Source organism: Durio zibethinus, chromosome 16 (assembly GCF_047325235.1).
Source record: "Durio zibethinus cultivar Kanyao isolate XHJ-2024 chromosome 16, ASM4732523v1, whole genome shotgun sequence".
NCBI classification, from domain to species: Eukaryota; Viridiplantae; Streptophyta; class Magnoliopsida; order Malvales; family Malvaceae; genus Durio; species Durio zibethinus.
In genome coordinates this window covers 8,643,598-8,665,434 of record NC_143177.1, presented here as the reverse complement: position 1 = coordinate 8,665,434, position 21,837 = coordinate 8,643,598, and the positions used below count along the sequence as shown (strand labels likewise).

Below are 21,837 nucleotides of genomic sequence, written 5' to 3'. Positions count from 1 at the left end.
ACCCCGTGCAGTTCATGAACTGACTAGGTTGGTCACAGAGAATAACCCCCTAATTGTGTTCTTTTCAGAAACAAAAAGGAAAAGGAACGAGATGGATTGGTTGAGATAACATTATTACAGTAGACAGTGCAAGTAGAAGTGACAGACTGGCTCCTTTATGGAGGAATGAAGTGGATGTCACTTTACTATCTTTATCTACTAGCCATAAAGGGAGGAAATGACGAGGGGGATCAGAGATTTACTGTTATCAATGGTAGGCCGAAAACCCATAGAAGAGTCGAGTCGTGCGAATTGTTAAAAACTCTGAGGAATAGAATTTTATTACCATGGCTTTGTGCTGATGATGGTAGAGGATGAAAAAGTAGGAGGCAGTCAACGTCCTATATAGCAGATTGAAAATTTTAGAGGGGCTGTTGATCATTGTGGCTTCATAGAAATACCAGTGGTAGGACCAAGGCTCACGTTGGCAAGAAGGGTTGACGAAGAAGAAATTCTAGACAGGTTGGACCATGGTTTATGTAATAATATTTTCTTAACCAGGTTCCAATCATTGCTAGGAAGGCACCTCATCTGGACGACTTCTGACCATATGCCATTGTTATTCAGCCTTCATCAACCAAGCAGGACTGTCGTAAGAGAGAATAGACCATTTCATTTTGAAAACATGTAGGTGGACCATGCAGAATTGGAGAACATTATTAATCAAGAATGAAAGTAAAGCCAGCTGTCAAACTTTATCGATTAGAGCGTGCAGGTGAAGAGGTGTGGACGCGAGTTACGTTAATGGAGCCGTACACGATTTTGGGACTTAAAAGTCTCACATAAAACACAAGCAAAGACAGATTGAGCAGCATTACTTATACCTTGTAAACAGAGATCAACTCCACAATGAATTATCTGATCTTTTACATCAAGAGGAGATTTTTTTGCGCCAAAGATCAAAAGAATTATGGCTGGACGGGGACAGAAACACAAGATATTTCCATTGTGTGGCCATGAGAAAAAGGAGGAATAATGCTTGTCTAGAGTCCAGGATAAGTGTGGGTGGTGGTGTGACAAATAGGAAGAGATTGAAATATTGTTCCCGCCATATTTTGAGGCCCTTTTCATGACAAGAGGGGTGACACTTAATACTTTCTATGGTAAGGTGGGTGCTAAAGTCATGGATGAAATGAATAGATTCTTTGATGGGGAGTTTGTGGAAGCTGGGGTCAAAGAAGCACTGCATCAGATGAATCCAGGTAAAGCCCTTGGGCCAGACGGGTTGAGTGCAATGTTCTTTCAGAAACACAGGCATATTATAAGGAAGGACATCACAAAAATTATTTTGGATGGATTGAATAATAATCTCTTATTACAAGAAATTAACCATACAAAACTGGTGCTAATTCCGAAGATCAAAGCCCTAACTTCTGTCACGGATTACAGACCTATCAGTTTGTGCAATGTGATCTACAAATTAATCTCGAAAGTGCTCACAAATAAACTGAAAAAGGTCCCGCCGGAGATCATCAATAAAAGTCAAAGTCCCTTCGTACCTGGAAGATCAATTTTTGACAACATGATGGTGGCTTTTGGAACCACGCATTACATGCGAAATAAACGAGGTGGACGAGGTTGTCACATAGTGATCAAGCTGGACATAAGTAAGGCGTATGACAGGGTAGAGTGGCAATACCTATGGAAATAATGAGGAGGATTGGATTTTCGAAAAGATGGATTGCTTTGACCATGGCGTGTGTACGTACTGTGACTTATTCGATTCTGACTAATGATCAATAATATGGTAGGATTGTTCCATCATGAGGACTTAGACAGGGTGATTCACTTTTGCCATACCTATTTCTCCTATATGTTGAGGGTTTGTCTTGTCACTTACAAAATGTTGAGAAAGAAAGAAAGCTGAGAGGAGTTGCTATTCGAAGAAATGGACCCAGAATTGCCCATCCTCTTTTTGCAAATGATAGTTTATTTCTTATAGAGGCAAAAGAATGTGAAGGGGAGAAGTTGAGGCAGATGCTAAAGGACTATGAAGTAGCTTCTGGACAAGCAATTAACGTGGACTAATCTGCAATGGTCTTTAGTTCCAATACAAGGGCCGAATGTAAGATTAAACTAATGGACATTTTTGGGTATTCATAATACCATGGACAATAGTTCTTATCTGGGGCTACCAATTGTGGTTCGAAGAGCAAAAAATTTTGTTCTGGACCTAATCAAAAATTAAGTATGGGCAAAGATACAAGGGTGGCATGGCAAAATTCTTTCTTAGGCAGTTAGAGCTGTACTCATCCAAGTAGTAGCATTATCAATTCAATCATACATTATGTGTTGCTTTCAGTTGCCAAAGAGCTTTATCAACGAACTCACAAGCTTAATGGCTAGTCTTTGGTGGGTTGATAATGAAGAAAATAGGAAGATTTATTGGTGTATATGGGACCCCATGTGTTGGTCTAAGATGGACGGTGGCCTGGATTCAGGGATTTGAAGGCATTCAATTTGGCTTTATTAGCTAAACAAGGATTGAGGATTGTCCAAAATGAAAATTCCTTATGTATTAGAGTTTCGAAGGCTAGGTATTTTCCAAGTGGCTCCTTTCTAAAGGTCAAAAAAGGCACGGCTCCTTCGTATTTGTGAATTAGTTTGTTGGCTGTCAGGGATATACTGCTAATTGGTACGAGATGGAGGATTGGTGATGGATCGAGAGTGGATATTTGGCAAGACAGATGAGCATGGACGGCTGGTACCCCGCCAAAAATTTTGAAAAATTTTCTTTTATTTATACGTAGATATGTTTTTTGTATTAAATAAATTTAAATTGGAACTTCTTTTAATTTAGATTTTTTAAATTAAAAAGACAAAATTATATTAATAGTTATCTATTTATTTTAATTACTAATCACAATTGACAAACACTTAAAATCGATAGATACGTGATAAACATTAAGTCATAATTCATGTGAATTTAAAAAAAAATCAATTTAATTTTTTAAATTCTAACCTATACTGAATAAGATAAATTAAATTTAAAATTTCAATTGAAACATTTTGAGTGTGACATTTATAATAATGTGAAACATCAAAATTTATCTTCTACATCATAATTATGCCTTATTTTGATAGAAATTGAAAAAAAAGTTTTTATCTCATTAATATATTGATCAATTTAGTTTAATTCTTTTCAATATCTAAATAACTAGTTGATTAAGCAAACATTTGTAGCTATAAAAATCATCAAAATAAAACTATGAAATAAGATGGAATATGAGTTTTTTTTTTTATGGATAATTTGGTTGTCAACATAGAACAAATATTTAATTTAGATTCAACAGTTGAAGATTTTATTTTATTTTTAAAAGAACATTGCACAATTTTAAATAAAATTATTTATATGCTATATTTTTTTATTTTGAATTAATAAAATTTAAGATTTTATAAGTTTGTTATTTTTTTAATATATTATTACATATATGTTTTATGTTAATAAAATATATAGTAGTATAACTCAAATGAAAAATATATAATTTTAAATTTTTAATTAGCCCCTTCAAAATCAAACACTAGGATTCGCCATTGCAAATGGGTGAACAAACCACCACATTATAAAAGTTGAAGCTCCTGAGGAACATCAACCTACATCAATGATAGTAGCTCTCTTAATTGATTAAAGATCACCAAAATGGAGGATTGGCATCATAGATGAGATGTTCTTTTCTAAGGATGTGGAAAGAATAATAAGCATACCACTATGCAAAGATAGCGCTTGAGATACTCTCATTTGGAATGACACATTGCTTGGGAACTTTGCTGTAAAATCGATTTATTTTCAAGCAATAAGGGTGCTAGAAAGAAGGTGTCCAAACCAAGATCAATGGCATCCAATCTAAAAAACCATATGGATGGCTAAAGTGTTTCTAAAGGTGAAAATCTGCTTATGAAGACTTATACATGACTATTTACCAACAAATAGTCAACTAAGTATAAGAGGTTTGCATTTAGAAAACAAATGTTCAGTATGTGGCACCTATAGGGAATCATGGTAGCATATTTTTGTTGAATGCTATCTTAGTAGCAAGGTATGGAAAAAGCTAGAGAAGACAATTAACTTCATACCTTAGAATAACTTTCCTAAAGATTTTGGTTGCAAGTCTTTAGCAGTGCAACATGGACAGATTTTATAAAGACCAACATGCTATGCATTCGATTGTTATAGATAAACGAAAACTTATGTGTTCACCAAGGAAAATGCTTGAGTTATAGGAACTTGACAAGGTAAGCAAGATGTATGGTAGGAGAAATGATGGGATGGTAGGGAGTAGTAACTTAAACACCCAGTAGATTTAATGGCATCCCCCAAATCAAGATGTGCTCAAACTAAATGTTGATGCCAAGTTTGTTGCTTCCACGAATGAGACATGCTTAGGAATGGTGCTTCGGGATGCAAATAGAAATATCATCTTCTCTACAGTGGCTAGAAAGGCCAAAATAAACTGTCTTTTAATGGCAGAAGTGAGTGCAACAAATGTGGTTTACAAATGGCTCAAGATCAAGGGGTGGAGAAAATACTTATGGAAAGTGACTAACTAATAGCTATAAAGGAAATTATTGATCAGATTGAGTCTTTCTTTGCAAGACGAAGTATGATACAAGACATCAAGGAGCTAGCTATTGGTTTTCAAAAGTGCTCTTTCAAACATATCAATAGGAAGGCAAATGGTTTTGCACATAATCTTGCGAAGGTTTCTATTTAGTATGGGGAAATAAGGCTATGGTCATGTGAGCTTCCCCCTTATTTGTGTAACTTAGATTTATTACACCATGAATGAATTAGCTTTTATGATAAAAAAGAATCATAATTGAGTATTAGAATTTTAAGGTTTGCATTTATTGTACCTTAAATAATAAAAGAAATGTTGTCCTAGGTCATGGGTATTTGATATCAAAATTGTTGTATTTTTTGGAAAAATTTAGATATTTGAATTTACAAGTAGTTCAAACAATCAGTGGTGAATCATGAGCAAAGAGTGACCGAATCATGGTTACTCACCTATTAAACAACCACTTGAACATAAGGCTACCATATGATTATTTTTTGGTTATATGAAAATGTGATTAATTCTTGTTTGGTTTGAATTTGTGATTTTTCAGATTTAAGGATAAAAAGCCTTAGAAATCAAAACAAAAACTAATTATGCTACATGGATATATACATATCTTTCTATTTTTTTATTGAAAATTGTGAGATTTTGTAGGATGGAGTGAAGAAATAGTCAACAAACATTTTTTTAATTTTTAATACATTTTTAATTTGTATGAACTTTTTTAATTTTTAATATACTTTTAATTTATGTTAACTCTAATAAAAAAAAATCTTACGTGCCTAAATCTTTTTAAACTCTTAATGTTCAAAAATCTAACCAATATACATGTTATCTACTTACATGTTTTCTTAGTTAATACTATAGTCAACTAATGCTTTTACTCTTTCTAGTTGATAGGTTTCTTCAATGTTATTTAAACTTTATGTATTTTTAATCACTTTTCTTGGGGTATTTTTAGGTCTAAAGGGCAAAATGGTTTTTCCCTCATTATAGATTGCCAGTAAACAATAGGGACATCTTTTACTTTTGGGCTAACTTAACATACACAATGCCATGTCAGCTTGACCCATCACCAATGTACCTTGCAAACCCTTCACTTTTCATCAATAAAAAATGCCATCTAGGTACTATCAATCATCTTGCTTTCTTTTACTTTCCTTTTATTTTACTATTTTTCTAATCTTTTATAGCTAACATTTGACTTGAACATGCAAGTGTAAGGAACACTCTCTGCCTTTACATATAATTACTCTCTGCCCTTGTCTTATGATTTTAAGGTTTTATCCTTTAGCTCAAAACTTGACACAAACATTTGACACATCAGGTAGGGGTATATACATTATTTAGTCGAGCTAAACAATGTCGCTCAGAAAAAGAGTTCCTAAAGAAAGAGAGCCAACTATTCCTATTGAAACTAAAACACATACCAACCAATCTACAAACTGATTTATGCTTATGCAAGTAAGATCAACCATGGAACAATTCCAAGCCCTAAATAACAAAATCTAGTCCCTTAAAGAATTGCTTCAAATTATAATCCTACTACAAACCTCTAATGTACCCAATGTAGTCACCTTTAGTAAATAGCCAGCAGAGAGACAACCGAGCTATGAGAACATTAAAGCCTCTTCAGCGTCAAAAGAAGAAGAACATACCACTCTAACCACCTATCACCATTACCTTAGCCATAACTCCACTCATGCCATTGCACAAGAATCTAAACAGAATGACTTAGAGCCATAATCAAACAGAGACTTCGAAGCCAGGATGCAAGCCATAGATAAAAAATTGAAAAGAAAAGCCATCGCATTTGAGGACAAGCTAAGGTTCCTAGAATGATCACCCTTTATTAAAGAAATAGATCAGACCATGCCTCTTAAAGGGTTTAAGATGCCAACCTTAAAAATTTATTATGGTACAATTGATTCTTTTGGTTATTTGAAACTTTATAGAACTAATATGTTGATACAAGGAATGGATAAGGCTCTCACTACAACAAATTTAGTAATTTCTCATAATTTTTCTAAGTGACACATTATATTTCGTCATGCAAGGTATGTAAAATGTGATGAAAAATATACTTCATCACATTTTTATATTGTTTTGATATTTTATATGACGATATCAAAATCGTCACACGATAACATCACCAAAATCTTACCGCCAAATTTATTTGGTGAGATGTTTTTGTGACATTTTTTTATTTTAGGTGATGTTATAATTTTGTTACCAATTTAAAATTTTATCCATGATAAATTTTTTGTAAGAGATTTTAGGTGACGTTATTAATTTTTGTCACAAATTGAACACTTTAGTTAACTATTAATGATATTGCAATTTTATCACATCAATGTATGGTGTTATATGATGATAATCATAAGATCGACAAGATCTTTTATCCCAATCACTGATGAATCATGTCCAAATCTCGTGTTTATCCTAACATCAACATGTTTCATCCTAAAGAGTACTAGGATTATGAGTTGAGGGTAAATTTTAAATTAATTCCTCAAAAATAGTGTTGATCCTTGATTAGGTTTGTTCTTGATTTGTTTAATCAAAATTTAAAATAGGTTACATCCACTATAACAAATTCAAGATTTTGTAATTGGCTTTAATTAACGAGATCTTCTAATCTTACTAGTGACACTTACTTAAGCATTTCTATAACTTTTTTAATATAATCCTAATGTTAACTGTTTGATTCAGTTCCAGATTAGCGTAAATTGATTTTTTTTATCATTTTTGTTTTACTGTGTTCTATTTTAATGACCAAGATGATTATAAAGTTGTTCATAAAATTGGAAGGCAAAAATACAGTAAAGTTTTCATAGCCATAAATGACAATAACAATAAGCACAATATAATCAAAATCCTTAAGCCCATAAAAAAAAAGAAGGTTAGAACTTATTATTATCTATCAAATTTGATTAATATTCGAGTAAATTTATATGAGATAGAACTTTAAGGTGCATTTGCAATGATTATTATAAATGCAATATTTATTATTATTATTATTGGCAAATTAAAAGAGAGATAAAATCCTTTAGAATCTATATAGTAGGCCAAATATTGTTAAACTTCTTGATATTGTAAAAGATTAGCACTCAAAAGTGCCTAGCTCGATATTTAAGTATGTTAACAGTACGGATTTCTAAGTTCTCTACCTTACTTTGACAAACTATCATATCCACTACTACATATATGAACTTCTCAAGATAATACTACACCTCTCATTTAAACTTTTATATATAGAACTATGCTTCATCATGTTATTTGTCTGGTGGTTGTTTTTAGTTTTACTCATTACTTTGATTGATTTCCTAAGATTGACTATCTTTTTTAAGCTTTTGATGGATTTTTAATTTGCGTGTTTGCATCATATGATGATAGGAAAAGATTTCTTTGCTTTGTAGGCATTAGATTACTACCATTCACATGGAATAATGCACGAAAATGTCAAGTCTCACAATGTCATGATAAACCATGAGTTGTGCAAACTTCACTTGATAGATTGGGGACTTGTTGAATTTGACCATCCTAGCAAATGTATGAGAATGACTTTTATATTTTACTAATTCAAGCAAAGCAAGTGTTTTACTTGGATAATACCAAGTTAGGGAAAGATTAGATAATAGTGCAAAAGTTTCATCATAGGCACTTGTATGATATTCCAAAGATGTAGCATGTTGAAGTTGGTGAAATGTTTGATGTGGATGAAAATCAAATAGATCAAGAGAATGAAATATTTGATAGTGATAAAATTATGCAAATTGATGAAAATGAAATACCACTAGATAGGGATGATATTGTTCCTAATATCATTGAGTCTAATTTAATGGAAAAAAACATATGAAACACTGAATCATATGTCTATGGAAGAATCTGACAAAGATGATGAAGAATCATGTACAATTTTGTAGTGCAAAGACGATGAAAAACCTAATAGGATAGAAATTTTTAAGGCAACTCACTAGTCAAAGAATAAAATATAGTCAACACTTGAAGCTCAAGTAGCTTATGTACGAAATTTCAAATTAAGAGTTATAAATTTATTGTTGTAATATAATTTTTTGAGTTAATCAAGATTTTTGTTAAATGCTAGGAGAAAATAGTGGAGTTACAATCAGTTCTTACCAAAAAAGGAATAGAACCTAAAATTATTTATGCTATCATGGATGAAGTGCTTGATACTAGGTTAGGATACATCAAAGGACTTGGATACAAGCCTAAATCTAGTACTAAAACCTTGTTTACAAGTGTTGTTAACTTAGAAGAAAATTTTAAAAAGACACAGGAAGAACTTCAACAATATAAGTAAACTTTTGGGTTTTTTCAAGCTCAAATTGAAACTATGATAAATGCTTTAATAGCTGCTGGAATCCAAGTGCCCATCCCCCAATTTACAAGTATATACTTGAATATACCTTTATCTATGTGCTTATAATCTGTTAAATACTATTAACTTTTTTTTTTTTGCAACAATTCTTTCTAGTTATGCTAGCCATTATATATTAGAATTTTGTAAACATGTTAGCCATTCAAGTAAGTTGTTCTTCAACTAGCTATATTTCAAATACAGGCATTAGTATAAGTGATACAGCTCGTGGTGCCTTTTGGTATATTGATTTTATTGTGGTTGTGATGTTGCTAGCATTATATATCTAGGCTTTGTTTAATACCTAATTCAAAAGTAAAAATGGTAACTTTTTTGTCACTCCTTTTTTACAAATCAATTGATTTTTACTTATTTATTGAGTTTTTATGAAGTTTACTTGTCAATTTCTTGACAAGGCCTATTTTTTAATATAAGGTAGGGCCTCATTTAAAAATTTGATATCCATAAAATGGATTAGTTTGTTTTTTATATATGTTTTAATCTTTTTATGTGTATTGTGGTTTGTTTTAATACTTGTTATTAATTATTTATTACAACTTCAAGTGACACAAATTCACCATCAACACAATCACCCTTGTGCAAGATTTGGATTGAGAGCTTAAAAACAAGATTTCAATGACTACTTATTTTGTAGTTCTAATACTCTTTGCATTTTAAACAATATTATTTCTATATGATTTTATGGTAAACTTTAGAGAATATGCTACATTTAAAAACCAATTCAAATATTTAGTGGATTTGCAAGAACACTACATTGGATTATTTTCATAAATGATTGTGATGATTTTATTTTATATATAGGATTTAATGACATTAATTATGTCACCAATGCTATGATGCTTTACCTTTTGTTACTAATATATCAAATTTTATCATTTATTTTGTGACAATTATAGCCTTCAATGACATTTTTTTCTTTTTTTTCATAAAGAGTGATAAAAACTAACGTCACAAAAAAAGGCATAAGTTGACATTTGATTTTATTGTCACGTTTGACATTATCTTATAATCATTAGTGATGATAATTATGTCATCAATGCTATAATGATTTACCTTTTCGTTACTAATATATTGGGTTTTATCATTTATTTTGTAATGTTATAGCTTTTAATGACTTTTTCTTCATAAATAACAGACGTAGACTAACGTCAAGAAACAAAAAAAAAGTATAAGGTGACGTTTGATTTTATTATCACGGTAGACATTATCTTATAATCATTGGTGGCGATAATTGTGTCACCAATATAGTAACAATAACTATGTCACTAATACTGTGATTATTTAACTTTCGTCACTAATATAACAAATTTTTTCATTTACTTTGTGACAATTATAGCATTTAATGACTTTTTTTTTATACATAGCTGACGAAAATTAACATCATAAAAAATAAAGCATAAGGTGACGTTTTATTTTATTGTCATGGTAGATTCACAATAGGTAAGGATATTTTGTTATTGTCACATTAGACTTTTAGTGACGGTGCAAACGTGATGAATGTTGTAACATTTAATTTTTTGTCAAGGAATATATATGGTTATGAAAAACAAATATTTAGTGACATTATTCTATGTGCCACTAATGGCCAAATTTGTTGTAGTGTTTCATGTGTAAAAGTCTAGCTCAAAAGGGTAGCTCGATCCTAGTATTATCTTCTGAAATCGGGTCCATTACCACATTTAAAAAGCTTAGTCATGCTTTCTTGTCTTGTTTTGTCAACAATAAGAGAACTAAGAAAAAAATACTCAGTCTGATGTCTATTCAAAAACTCTCAACATAAAAGACTTAGAATAGACCACTATAGTTGCCGTCATAACTAGTGGATTCAATGACAAAGAGTAACATTTGAAGCTTACACTCTTTCTTGAATTGCCAAAAACCTTAGCCAACGTGGTACTTGTTGCAAAAAAATATATAAATATTGAAGCTATAATAAAAAATAAGGTGAGAGAGACTTATGCCACCTCTTCGATTGAAAAAAAAGTAAGGAAATCTATGATCCTTCCTCAAGAGAGAAACAAAAAAAGTACCCTAGGGCTAGAAGCCTAATCAGACAATGGAACCACATATCATTGAATACCTTTAGAGAGAGTATTATGATGTAAATAGAAAGGGACCCCGAGCTCATATGGCCAAAGCCACTGAGGTAGAACACTCGATAAGACCCTAACAAATGTTACACATTTCACAGGGACTTCAACCATAACACTAAAGATTGTGTCGACCTAAAAAGTGAGATAAAAAGTTTGATCAGAAGAGGTCAGTTGGACAGAATTATGGATCAACCAAAATAAGGTCAAGGCAAGCTAGACTACAAAAAGGAAAATCAAAGAGAAGAGTTAAAAAAGAATTAGAGGGAGACCAGAAGGGAATTGAGGTGGTGGAAATCATAGGAATGAACAAGAGGAATAAGGCCAAGCTATAGGCAACTAGCCCATTATGGGCATCATTAATGTGATAATTAGTGGGAGCTCTACCTCGGTCAAAAGAAGTTTGACTAAAGGATGATCATGGCCTTTGCATTCTTAGCTATGAAAGAAAAAATCTAGAAAGATAAGTTGATCTCTTTCAGCTCAAAAGATTTAGAAAGGATTCAGTTTCTCATGAAAATGCAATAGCAGTCATTGTTGTGGTGTACAACCACGTGGTGAGAAAGATTTTATTTGATACGAAAGTTTAATTGATGTATATACTATGCCACCATGTTCATAATGGGTATAAGGGAAGAAATATTGAAGCCATTCACTACCATTTTAATTGGTTTTAGGTATGAGCAAGGACCAGTAAAGGGAACTATTAGGCTACCGATCACACTAGGCATCGAGCTAAGATGCATCACTTCGGTTATTGAATTTATGATGGTAGACATACCTTTAGCTTTCAACATGATTTTAGGTTGACCTAGCTAGTCTATTATGTTGGTAGTTGGCTTAACTCCTTATTTAAAGATTAAGTTTTCGATGCTAAATAGGGTTGGAAAGGTCAAAAGAGACCAATCCATAGTACGATAATGTTATGTGACGATGATAAAGGGTAGGACTAGGAAGTATATTGATAAATTGACCAAAACCAAGGAACCAGAGAAGGCACATGTGACCAATGTGAATGTCAGGGAAGTGGAAAAAGTAAAGTAAAACAACTTTGGTAGAAGCACTATGAAACAAAAAAAAGGAAAAAAAGTACACTATTAAGCTACTTTAAGCTCTTAAGCTTAAGAGTTGTACATATTACGAACTTTTGCAATTTTTGAGCAAACGTATAGAAGTCGAGCTCTTAAGCTAACATATATACATACATGACAAATAAGACCGAGTTTTTAAGTCAATGATCTACCATAGCTAAGCTATTAGGCCAGCAAATATGCATATCTATGAAACAGAACCAAGCTTTTAAGTCGATTAAAGAAAATTTGAAATGAAATTCTACATTTTGATCAAGTTCTACTTTTTTACTAATTGTTTCATTGACAATCAAGTAATAGTTACATTGGGATTTCTCCTTCTCATAGAAAATAATCTTGACCTAATTAAGAAAAAAAAATCATTGATCAAAGACCAAAAATTGATGACAACCAACCAAAATCGGTAGAAGACCTCATCTTTATACCATTCTGGGAGAATAATTCTAAAAAGTGTACGCAAATTAGGGTAAATATTCACTATAAAGAATAACTAATTCGATGATTAAGAAATAATGCAAGCTTATTTGCATGGACTCCATTCGACATGCTGGCTATAAATCCTAAAATGATAGTCCATCGACTGGACATTGATCCAAACGTAAAACTAATTTGACAAAAGAAAAAGACATTTGCCCTAAAGAAACAAAAAACAATAGAGGAAGAGGTTGCCAAATTATTAAAAACAGGTTTCATCAGGGAGGCATACTATCCTAATTGGATTGCCAATGTGGTCATGGTAAAAAAGCATAAAGGGAAATGGAGAATGTGTGTGAACTTTACTGACCTTAATAGAGCTTGTCCAAAAAAAAAGCTTTCTTCTTCCTAGCATGGATTGGCTAGTAAATGATAGTGCCAAGCACAACTTGCTTAATTTCATGGACATTTATTAAACCTATAATCAGATTAAAATATTTAAAGAAAATGAAGAAAAATAGTCTTAATAACATAAAAAGGTTTGTATTGTTATAAGGTCATGCCCTTTGGCTTAAAAAATGTAGAAGTAGCCTATTAGAGGCTAGTTAATAAGATCTTTAAAGACCAAATCGATAAAATATGAAAGTATATGTGGATAATATGATTGTGAAAATAAGTGCTTGACTGAACATTTAAAAGATTTGGAAAAAAAACCTTCAATACCCTAAGGAAGTACAACATGAGACTCAACTTGAGAAAATATCTTTTTGGTGTAATGTTAGAAAAGTTTCTCAGCTACCTGATCAACAAAAAGGTGTAAAGGATAATAGGGAGAATTGTTGCTTTAAGCAAATTTATGTCCAAGTCGATGGAACGGTGCCCACTGTTCTTTAAAATCTTTAAGAATATCTCAGACTTCAGATGGACACCACAGTGTTAAAATGCTTTTGAAGAGCTTAAATAATTTCTTTCCTCACCACCTATCATATAAAAGCTGAGGCTTGACAAAATGCTCTACCTATACTTCACATGATTAACCAAGTTATCAGCTCAGTTTAGTCATAAAAGAAGAAAAAAGATAGAGATTGGTGTATTTTGTAACTAAAGTGTTGATAAGATCTAAAATGAATTATTCTAAAATAGAAAAACTGACCTATGCAATTGTCACATCGATTAAAAATCTCAGGTGATACTTTTAAGCCCACACAATTAATATTTGGTAGACTAATCATTTGGTTAAACTCAGTAAGTACAACCTATATATACTTTCGAGTTTGGCCCTAAAATCAATAGTGCTAGTAGATTTTATCGTAGAATACATCTTGGTTCAAATCGATGAGCAACCCAAAGAGGCTATTGAAATCAAAGAGGAAGAAATGTGGAAACTTTTTATTAATAGGTCATCTATTAGCCAAAGAAATGAAGCCGACCTAATTCTAATCAATCCAAAAAACCTAAAGTTTGGGTTCAAAAATTCAAATAACAAGGTAAAAATGAGGCCTTAATCATTGGCTTGAGATTGGCAGCCGAGCTGAATGTGAAAAACATTATTGTATACAACAATTCACAACTAGTGGTCAGCCAAATAAACAAATAGTTTGAAGCTAGAAAAGAAGGACTAAGGAAGTACCTAGATAAAGCACTACCCCATTTGGTTGCATTCTTTAAGGTCGAGGCCAAAAAACTACTAAGGTAAAAAAACACATTAGTTGACTCATTGTCTAAACTAGCTTTAGGGATGAGAAAGGAAAGCTCAACTCATGTTCTGGTGGAACAGCTAGCAAAGAATACTATTAAGGAAAAACTAGTTGGCCAAATTGAAAGGAAAAAATCATGGATGACTCTTATCAAAGCATACCTAATAATAAAGGAACTACCCTAAAATAAGGTCCGAGCTAAAGCTTTAATGAGAAAAGCTCTTTGGTGCACTATGATAAATGGGAAACTGTATAAAAGATCTTTTAGTTTGCCCTACTTGTGATGTGTAAATGAAGAAGAAGTAAACTATGTACTCAAGAAAATACATGAGGAAATCTATAGCAACTACTTCAGACCTCTGTCACTCGCTTATAAAGTACTCAGATAGAGCTATAATTGTTCAACTATTAGAAAAGATGCAATGAACCAAGTTAAGAAATGTGATAAATACTAGAGGTTTGCACATATACAACACCTCTCATCCATTGAACTAGTCCCTATCATTAACCCTTGGCCTTTCATGCGATAGGGTAGATGTCATTGGCCAATTCACCCTAACCATAAGGCAAAAATGGTTTGTAATAATAGCAGTTGACTACTTAACAAAATGGCTTGAAGCCAAGGCCCTAGGCACCACTACAAAAGCTCAGGCTGAACTGTTTGTCTCAAAGAACATAATATATAAATTTGGTTTACTTCGGTCCATAATAATGGACAATGAAAAATAATTTGACTATCCAATGTTTAAGAAATGGTGTGCCAATCTCCATATTGAGTTAAGGTTCACTTCGATCGCCCACCCCCAATCTAATAGGCAAGCTGGGGCAGCCAATAAAACTATATTAAAAGCCCTAAAAAGGGGGCTAGATGAAATTAAAGGTAAATGAGCTTACAAGCTACCCGGTGTATTTTGGGCTCTCAAAACTACCACCAAAGTCTCTACATGAGGGACACTATTTCATCTAGCTTTTAGGATAGATAATAAAGGAGCAAATTGATCATTCCACTTACTCAGATTGCTCAAAAACCCAAGTCAAACTGACCAAACTAGTCAAACACCAGGTCAACCTTGTGTTAAACCAAAAAATCAAATTCAAACACTAAGAAAAAAAACACAAGTCTCACATTAGTGCACACTATGTTAGACACATAAATCAAGTCGGTAATTACTCACAGGTTCACTTGGTCCAACCTTTGCCTACATCAACACTAGGTCACTCACCTTGGTAACCCTCGGACAGACCAATTAAGTGTATAATTCAAAACCCACTCTTAAGGTTAAGCTCGACACCATCAAGCACACATCAAATCAGCATATACCAGATCAGCCAAGTCTATTCTCAATAGTTTAATACTTAGATTGCTTGATTAGAGGACATAATGTTAGGGTTATTTTTGTGCCCAATGGGCAAAATGGTCTTTTCTCTCATTAAAGACTATCAGTAGACATTTAGGAGCAATTTTGACTTTTAGGTCGACTTGACATGTACAGTGACCAGTCAACTTGACCACATCACCAATTTACTACAAATCCCTCACCTTCCATCTATAAATAGGGCCATCCAGTTACTATCTAACCATATTGTATTCTTCTATTTTTATTTTATTTTACTCTCCTTGTGACCTCTTATAGTCAACTTCTGACTTGAGTGTCAAAGTACAAGTGCAAAGAATACTCACTGCCCTTGCTTTTAACCATTTTTTCCTCTCTCTCTTATGATTTTAGGGTTTTACCCCTCAACTTGGAGCTTGGCACAAACAACTTTGAAACCGATCTATAGCTTATAGGTAATAGAATTCTCTCAAAAGTTCTTTGCATCTTTTTTAATTTTTATTGTTTATATCTTTGTTTTTATTAATTTTTTTTCATTATCACAAGTATATTCTTGATTCGTTAATACTCTAACTTTCATTCCATCATCCATTTTAGTACTTGAAACTAATGCCATTAGTAAACTTGCTGACTGGCATGAACATCTAATAAAATGCTGACATGTCAATAAGTCTAGTCACTGTCATATCATTAATTATCGCATAAACCTTGAAGGAAAATTTCTAAAAAAATTCATAAAAATTTTAAATTTTATTATAAAAATCTTTAATACTTTTAAAAATTATAAAAAAACTCAAATATTTATAAAAATTGAAAAAATTAAAAAAATATTATGAAAACTTAAAAGATTCAAAAAATTCAAAATTTTAATATCCAAAAAATGATGAAAAATTCATAAAATGAAATTTTAATAAAAAGAAATTTTTCTTAAAATTAAAAAAATTCAATGAAACTTAAAAAATTGCAAATAAAAAATCTAAAATATTTTGGAAAAATCCAAAAATTTTAAAAAATTTTAAATTTTTTTGAAAAAATTGTGAAAAATTTTCCTTTTTCTGAATGGTGTAATTTTAATATTTTAATATATTTTATGATTTTTTTTATTTTTTTCATAAAATTTTAAGTTTTTTATTTTTCCTAAAATTTTTTTAATTTTTATAATATTTCAGATTTTTGAAATTTTTTATTTTCAAAATTTATAAAATTTCTAAGAAATTTTTTTATAAAAGTTTAGATTTTTTTAATGTTCAAATTTTTTCAAAACATGCTAGATATTTTTACTTTCAATTTTTAAAAAATTTTTGGGAACCCTTTTTTGAATTTTAAGAAAATTTTATTTTATTGAAAATTTTTATTTTTTGAAAATTTCAAAATCTTTTTGGGTTTTTTATTAAAAATACGTGATTTTTTTATATTTTAAGTTTTTATAATTTTTTTAATTTTTATAATCTCTAGAAATATTTTGAAATATTTTATTTTTTTATAATTTTTAGAATATTTCAGATATTTTGAAAATTTTTTAAAATTTTTGAGAAAATTTTTTTTAGATTTTACGTGACAATTGATGATATGATACTGAATGGATTTTTTGACATGTGTTAGATTCTTATTGGATGTTCATACGATATTAACAAATTGACTAATGATTTTAGTCCAAGATACCAAAATGAATGACGGAATAAAAGTTTCAATATCAAATTGATAATTTTATTTCTCTAGATGCCAAACTAATAGAAAGTGTATAATAGTACAAGGGCTATTTTTTATTTAACCATTTATTTTATTAGTTTTATTCATTTCCATTTTGTATATATTTAAATTGAGCAACGCTAATTAATCTTGTCAAGACAATCTTTATCATTTTGAAAAAACATTGTCCTAATTAACTACTTATCCAGTCAATCGATCGAAAAATCAGTTGGCATATCGTTAAAATTGGCATTTGAAGGTTACAGATTCAAATTATTCATGTAATGCTCTTTTTAATCAAAGTATTAAGGTAAGGGATTCAAAGATAAATTAAGAATAAAGAAAATATTTATCTAGAATGCTATTCTATCTATCAGTAAATACTTACAAGAAACTTAAAAAATTAATCTCAAATTCTCAACTCAAAAGCAAAGACATCAAGAAACTTATTTAAAAATCAATAAAAAAATTATCACTTTTTGTTTTATGTCTTCAAGTAGTGGTGGAGTTAGAAATTTTATTTAGTGGAGATTTAGTTCAAATTTATTAAATTTTACGAAAAATAATAATAACAACATAATAGTATTAAAAAAAGCTAAAACTTCCATATCTAATCATATTGTAAAAATTTTACAGTTGTCTTTGACATAATTTCATAATTTGAAAATATTGTATAATAACTTCATTATCAATACTTTTGGACACTTTTGTCTTAATGTGCACAATTAAACTATCAATCAACTATTTATGTTGCATAATGTAAAAAAAAAAAATTAATTGATCTTGCTTTCCATTATACAAACAAGTCTTTAAAGTATTTATCGCTGAAAATGTTTCCTCTACTGTGAGAATGATAACAATAAATAGAATCAATACTACTATCAAGAACAAATAAACTGAATCAATGAACACTCTTTAAACTTTATTTATAACACAAAAATTCATAAATTTTTTATGTCAATGAGGGCTTGAGCCTCCGTTAGATCTTCAAGAAAAAAAAAACATCATAAATATACTATCTTTTGCTTAATTTTCTCTAAACCAAATTATTAATATACTTTTTCTCTAAACCTATTCTCCTATATTTATTATCTGATTTGTTCTCTTTCTTTTCATTTTTATTAATCCAAAACTCATCGATTAATTTGGTGTTTGGATTGGTTTCAAATAAGTTTTTGGTCTTTTGATTGTTCAACCTTTTTTTACAAGAAAATATACATTTTTCTGTTCATTTTTAATTCTTTCGTTCATTTAGATTGATATAATTATGGGTTTGTTCATTTGATTAGAATGGTTTTTTCAGTTTCCAAGTTAATTAGATCACATTTCTTTGGATCAATCTTTAATTCAGAGTATTTGTTAACTAATAAAATTAACCCTTATTCAAGATCTTATTCAAATTCCTTTTAAGACTTGGATATATGATGAAATATTATGAACAATTTTTAATTAACACTATGTTACCAATTGTTTTATATGAGGTTGTTAAAATTTTGATTTTAATTATTGAAATTAAAAATTCAACCTATTGCCAGACTACATAATTGTTAGCTATTCTAGTTGGTAAAATTTTAATTTTAATTATTAAAATTAAAAGTTCAACACTTATTGACAGACTATATAATTATTAACTCTTCTATGTTTACTAGGTTGACAATAACACAACTTAGTCAATTAGGATATTTAGTTTTTTTTTTTAAAGGATTTAGTTACAATCCTTCATATTTTGTGGAAAATATCAAGCCAAAAAAAGCAAGATAAACCTTAATATGTGTACAAATTTACAATAGACATGATTTCCACTTTCTGTTTCCCCTCTCATTTTTTTAATTTATTAATTAATGCCTACGTTGTCTTCATATATAGCTATTACTCTTCTTGCCTTCAGTAATTTTCAATTTATAATTGTCAATGGCATTTGTTTGATCAGTTTGCTGCTTCATTTTCGTTTATGCATGCCTTGTGTGGTTTTATCAGGACAGAGAATTTATTTCTCTCTGCTAATCCAATGCTGCCTTTTCTTACACTACATATTTTAGTGAGATGATTAGAGCAGAAGCTGCACAAGCCGAGCGAGATAGTTTTTAGATTAGGCTGATGAGGATAAAATTTGTTAGATATATTAACTTCATGTGGCCACGATCCCACTAAGTTTAGGAATTTGTTTGACTTTTCTTCCTATGCCATTATATGAATCAAATTAATCATGAATAATTAACAAGGTAAAGAAAAAATAGGCATCTCACCGTCTTTCCTTTAATTATCTTAGATTATGAAGTGCGTCATGTGTAGTTGTGGTAACAGATTTATTCTAGGTTATGGAACACACTACCAAAAAAAAGGGTATCACCTATGGAATTTTTCATTGGTAATAACCTAAAATTTGTGGGTAATACATTTATCAACAGAATTTATTGATGAAAAATTTTATTGATGATAGACAAGTCGATAATACTAATCCATCAATAATGCGTTAAATCTGTTGATAATTACGAATGAAATTTTTCGTGGATAAATTCCGTCAGTAATAATTTTGTCGATAATTAAAAGGAAAATCCATCGATAAAATCTATCAGTAAAAGTGTCGGTAATCCGTTGGTAAAATTCATAGGTAATCCATCGGTGATCCATCCATAATTGATTGATAATCGATCACTAAAATTGCTTTCTATCAGTAATGGCCTAAATTCTATCAGTAATACTAAAATTTCGTTTGTAATATTGAAATTCTTTTAGTAAAATCCATTGATAAAATTATAATTTCATCAATAAATTGATTAATTTCATCTATAATTATTTGAAAAAACCTGTAAATTAAAATTAAAACATTTGTAATTATTTAAAAAGTTTATTATTTGTCTATTTTTATTAATTAAAGTATCAAATCCACATCATAAATTTATAAACAATCCAAGTTATAAAGTTAACCTCCATAACATCCATAAATAGCCATAACATCCATAAAACATCCATAAAGTACATCATACAAATCCTAAAAATTGTCATATTGCTACTACATCTCCTAATCCAAAAACTTTGTTATCATCATTAGGTCTAAAAAATTGTGTTGGCAAAAATTATTTAGACCCCATCAACCGCAACATTTGATCTATGAAAGATCAAAGCTCAACTTTTAGCTTAGTCTTCAACTCATCAATTTATTCTTGCATCTGAGGCAAAGAAGGCATAGATGATGGACTACAAATTGAGTGAGACATTCTTGCTGCAACAATGAATTGACTTGAGTAAAGTAAGTCCTTATATCTATCTGCAGATCCAAAGTCATATACATGAGTGCGCGTAGCTTTAACCCTTCTAATAGCTTCAATCCATGCCTATAGAAAGATATCTGGATGATTGGAAGAGTTTTCATTATATTTTTAAGATAATGCAACAACATAGTTTTCTTATAAAAGGTTTAAAACAATTATCATTACATTTTACCTATATAGTTCAATAAAATAAGACAATTTTAAACAATTCAAAATGTCAAGATTTGATCATAAATGCACAATAGTTTTCACCTTTAACAAAGTCATTGCATTTCAATATGCACAAAACACTATCTAGTTTAATACTAAATTTCTTACAATTACTATACTATCTACTTCATCAATAATCATAATACACAGCTAGAATTACAAAGTAATATATACAGTAGTTTTCACCTTTCACAAATATGATCTCATCTCAGTACTCATAAAACACTATCTAGTTCAATACTAAATTTTTTACAATGACTAGGCTTTCAATTACTACACTATTTACTTCATCAACAATCACAATACACAATAGAATCATAAAGCAAAATATGCAATACTTTTCACCTTTTGCAAATGTGATCTCATCATAATATACTATAAAGATAGTTCATTAACAATCACAATACACAACCAAAATAGCAAAACATGTTACACAACAGTTTTGACTTTTCACAAAGTTTTTACATCTCAAAACACACAAGATATTATATATTTCAATAAAGTAAGGTAGTAATTTGAAAGTATTCACAAAGTAATTCGAAAGTCACATACACTGACAACTTTGGACTTCTTGTCAATGAAATCACCACTTCCTCTGAACATCTATGAGTGCAATTGAAAACTTCTATAAATGTCGATTCTTGTTGCAACTCAAGTGATTGTATTCATTGAAAGACATATTCAATGAAATATGTAACAATGTAATTTATATAAAATTGACCACTTTATGATAAAATAACTCGTGAAAAAATAGCATACCATTCTTTTTTATGAACAAGAAATGCAATTAAACTGCCAATGTGCTTCATAATACTTTCTTATTTTTGTGTCTGATGATTTTGTTTGACTTTGGCATAGATGTTTTGCCATTTCGGAGTGCTCCATATATTTTCAATAAGAGCATCTTAAATTAGAGCAGTGATCGACCTCCACTCCATCCTTTTATAATGTATGTTGTTATCAACTCCATGCTCTTTCATCACCAATTCACTCTTATCATATAACAAGTCTTTCAGTCGATTCTAAAAAATATTATTCTA

General features: G+C 30.4%; 1 pseudogene; it reads left to right on the top strand.

Annotated features, from left to right (window-relative positions):
* Positions 1–6,976: 6,976 nt before the first annotated feature.
* The window catches only part of LOC111298241 (casein kinase II subunit alpha-like), a 42,020-nt pseudogene continuing 27,159 nt past the window's right edge, over positions 6,977–21,837 (top strand).